The following is a 4,514-nucleotide window of genomic DNA, read 5'->3' on the forward strand; positions in this document are numbered from 1 at the left end:
GAACAGAAAACAAAAACCAAAAAATGATGAAAATTGTGCAAAGAAAACCAATAATAAAAACGCAAAGAAAACCTTGAGTTTTTTTGGAGCAAAACAAAAACCGTGAGCTTGGCCTGGGAATTAATTGAATCAGAATCTTTTTCAATAAATAAAGTGCACAAATTGATTTAAATAAAAAAGATACAAATTATCGGTAAGAGTAGGAAATTAACTTTTATAGCTATAAATTAATTTAATACCAAAATATTAAGAAATGATTTCATTTGATATTATTTTTACGTCTGTTTGCTATATTTCTAGGCGTTTAATGAATATAACTTGACTTTGAGATGCAAATGTGTGCAATAATGGCCAGAAATGCATAGTAGAAGAGTGTGAGAATGGCAGGAGCTACAAATCCATGTCAACTTTTCTCCACTCTATTTTTATACTTGGTTATTTTCTATTACTTATTCTAAATCTATGTCAAAATTTGGCATCTTTCCGAATCTGTTTGCTACATTTTAGCCATTAAGTGCATTTCTACACATTTAACAAATATAATTCAAATTTGAATTCAAGTGGTAAAAGGTTGGGAAAATTGGGTTGAAAAAACATACTCATGTTCCCGAGTCTATGTTTAGGCCTTATACAAGAAAATGAAATCAATTCGAAACACGAGGGTGCCAAGACTCCGCCCCAAACATGGAGTTTTCTGTTTTTTAATTTCAAGGGTGCCAAGACTCAATCCTGAACTCAATGCGCACCGTCGCCGTGGTGGCAGTGGCCATGGCGGACGTGGCCGAAACGACAGTGGGCGCGACGAGGCGTCCGACGGTCGTGGCCAGCACCCTTGGGTGGGGTACTTTGACCCCATGGGGTGCGTCGTTCCCACCCCCTCGTGCGCCCTGGGTGCCCCCAAACTCTGCAGGCATCCTCGGGTCCCGACTTGGTGCGTCAACGCAGGCGTACCCGGTCATGTACTCTGGCACGCATCCTGCTCCGTACGCCGCCCCTTCGTACGCCCCCCTCCATACGTCGCGTTTCCCCCAACGCTAAAGTGGATAATGGACACATGAGTTGCGTCTCACGTCACCGGGGACTCAGGTAGCCTCACCTTGTCTCGTTCCCCATTAGCGTCTTATTCTCGTTCCATAATAGTCGGTAATGAGGCCTGCCTTCCTGTTGTTGCCATCGGTAGCGCTCTCCTCCCCACTCGCCCATTTCATCTTTCCAAAATCCTTCTCTTGCCTAATATTGTTAAGAACCTTATTTTAGTCCGACAATTTACTCGTGAAAACCTTGTTTCTGTGAAATTTGACCATGCTGGTTTTTCCGTGAAGGATCTGGTCAACAAGGCCCTTCTTTTGAGGTGCAATAGTGGAGGTGATCTCTATCCGTTTTCAAGCAATAATGGCCGCTCCTCTCCGATGGTCCTCACCGTCCAGCCGTCCAACTTGTCGCAGACTTGGCCACCCCAGCTCATCTACTTTAGCTCATTTTCCCCTTGATTTCTTAGACTCATGTAATAAAGATGTCCATGACTCCATGCTTTGTACTGCATGCTAGCTTGGCAAATATACTCGCCTCCCCTTCCCCACCTCTACATCGTTCGCCACCGCGCCTTTTCAATTAGTCCACTGCGATTTATGGACATCGCCAGTTGTTAGCTTTTCCGGTTATAATTATTACCTTGTCATATTGGATGATTTTTCACATTATTCATGGACATTTCTTTGCGAGCCAAATCTGATACGTCTCGAGCATGGAGTTTTGTTTTTTAATTTTGAAATGCAACCTAACTCCAAAAAGCATGAAAGTTCATGTTGGAAAAAATGTTAAGACGTTTGTCTTCAAATAAAGTACAAAAGAAATAGATTCCATTTCATTTATCCATGTCCAAGAACGAATTAAATTTAGTAAAATAAAACTAAAATAAGGAAAAAAAAAGCCACAAAAATAGTAGTACGTACGTCGGATTTGAACAAGGACCTCATTTACATTTCTAACGCCACAAAACTACAGTTTTAATCTAAACACACACCGGCCTTTTTATAGTAGTAGAAGATATTTTCTAGCATGCTGCCTTCTGATTGGCTGAACCAGACCTCCCACGGATCACGCCTCTCCACCGTCCATCCTTAGTTGATTCAACGGTGCCCGCTCCTTCTACTCTCTATCTGTGCTTTCCCTGATTCTTATCCTCTCACAGCCACACGAACGAGAGCTCCATGACAGCAGCAGCCGCGCCCGAGGAAATCCACAGCTCGCAGCCATCGGACGTCGCCGTCCGCGCGGAGTGCCGCCGCCCGAACCTCCCACCACAGCACGCCGGTGAGCCGCGCCTTGCGCCGCCTCTCTCTCTCCTATGTTCTCCTCTCTAATCTCGCTCCTCCTTGCAGCAATGGAGGCCGACCGCCCATGGCATCGCCCGAGCTCACCTCCCAGCAGTCATTCTCCTTTGAATTCGTCGGGATCCGGCTGGATCCGGACGCCAGCGCCCCGTTCCTACCTCCCCGCCTCGCTTGGGTCGTCGGCCAGCTCGACGATGTCAGACTGCTCGCGGGATCCAGCGCCACCGCTGGCTGGCCACTTCCTCCTGGAGGAGACGCCCCCACATCGGCGCCTCCCCATATGAGCAGCAGCAGCGAATGCCTCGCTAAGGGCATCTCTGGTGGTGTTTTTTATAAATTGTTTTAAAGAAGTTTGCCAGATCTGTGACTGAAAAACAATGGCGTTGAACTCCGATTGACGTCCCGCGAAGGCTGGCGGCGCTTGATGTGGTGGCTGGAGAATATCTCTGGGCAAAACAGTAGGCCAGATCTAGGGGGAAAAATCTGTAATTCCAAGTTTTTGATTGTGTATTTCTTCCTTTTGGTAAAAATAAAATTTAGTTATCTAGTATGTTTATGCAATTTTCCTTTTTATCTACTGTATAAGGTAATGAGCATATATAATAAAAAAAACTTACTGACTCAAAGTTTCCATTGACCAAGAGAAACAAAACAAGAGTTTAGATCACTAAAGTAGTTAATGAACTAAAGAGGATAAGGATGTGTGTTGTGTGGCAGACGCGTTGCCGTTGAGGGAGCTGGAGCGCAAGCCCGAGCGGTTCTTCATCCGCATGCACCATCACCGGCCAGCTGCAGACCTTGCTGGGCATCTCGTTGCAGCAGCAGGAGATCCTGTCCAAGGCACTCGCTCGTCCGACGAGATGAGATATACACCTGGGGCAGCGGGACACACCAGGGGGCGTAGAGGCGGTGCGGGCGGTTCGGCGAGAAGCTGGTGCGGATCGAGAGCCCCTTGCTCGAGAAGCTGGTGCGGATCGAGAGCCCCTTGCTCGAGAACCGGATCGGCCCGGCTAACTTTTTTGAAACTTTTATTGGATCAAAACAGAGTTACATCATCCACTAGGCCCTTTACAATGAAGGCCGGCGGCTCCTCAATCCACACGGAAGGTGGATCCGACACCGCTTGCCTAGCTAAAACATGAGCGACAGAGTTTGTCTTTTTAGGGCAGTGAACAAAAGACACCGAAGTATAACCTATGATAAGGACCAGACAATCCGAATAGATCGCAGCTGCGCCCGATGCCGTAAAACCACCATTGTTCATGGTATCAATCACCTCAAGGCAGTCGGACTCCACAATGAGCTTGGTGATCCCCATCCGCTGCGCTAACAAGATGCCATGCCGTAGTGCGTGTGCTTCCGCCGTCCCTACATCAGCAACATGCTCCAGCCTCTCATTTGAAGCTGCGATGAAACCACCTCTGCAGTCCCGTAGCACAGCTCCTACAGCTCCCTGGAGGTCATCTGCATGAAAAGCTGCATCTGCATTTAACTTGACAAAATCCTCTTGCGGTTTCCTCCATCCAAAGGATCTTACTACCGCGTTCTTCTTCGTAGCCTTGAGGAGCACATAAAATATAGTCCAACGCTGCCGAGCCCGCCTGTCTGTATCACACGCCTCCTCCACGAACCCGTCAAGATTCAGACATCTCCAGACTTCGGCTGCCCTAGGGCAAGTGAAGAGAGCGTGCATAATATCTTCGCATCCACCCACACACATAGGACAGCTGTCCGACGTATCAATATGGCGATTTGCCAATACCCCATAACATGGTATGAATCTGTGTAAGACCTTCCAAGCATGGATCTTAATCTTAACTGGGGCGGGCGAAGACCAGAGCTTCTTCCACACCGGATAACGCTGAGATGGCTCCCCCTCTGTTCGTTCATACCAACGTGCAAATTGATGTTGCCACTCCACATGATAAGCTGATCGGACCGAGAAGGCGAAGTTCCTTGTAAACCGCCAGGCCACAAAATCTTCCATCATCCCATGTGGTGCCAGCGGTATGGCAAGAATCCTATGCGCATCGACCGGCCAAAATACATCATTTATCAATTGTTCATCCCATAAACCAGTGACAGGATCAATCAACTTCGAAACCTTAGACAGAAGGGTCCCTCCTCGTGGTGTAGTGACACGGCCATCGGCACTCGATTGTATCCACGAATCAGCCCAAA

General features: G+C 47.5%; 1 long non-coding RNA gene across 1 annotated transcript; it reads left to right on the plus strand.

The window, feature by feature from the left end:
• Window positions 1-10: 10 nt before the first annotated feature.
• LOC123175672 (uncharacterized) lies at window positions 11-2,883 on the plus strand. The gene is made up of 2 exons (XR_006488073.1): window positions 11-2,313; window positions 2,382-2,883. It is a non-coding gene; the product is annotated as an uncharacterized lncRNA (long non-coding RNA).
• The last annotated feature ends 1,631 nt before the right edge of the window (window positions 2,884-4,514 follow it).

This window comes from Triticum aestivum, unplaced genomic scaffold (genome assembly GCF_018294505.1).
Source record: "Triticum aestivum cultivar Chinese Spring unplaced genomic scaffold, IWGSC CS RefSeq v2.1 scaffold76362, whole genome shotgun sequence".
NCBI classification, from domain to species: domain Eukaryota; kingdom Viridiplantae; phylum Streptophyta; class Magnoliopsida; order Poales; family Poaceae; genus Triticum; species Triticum aestivum.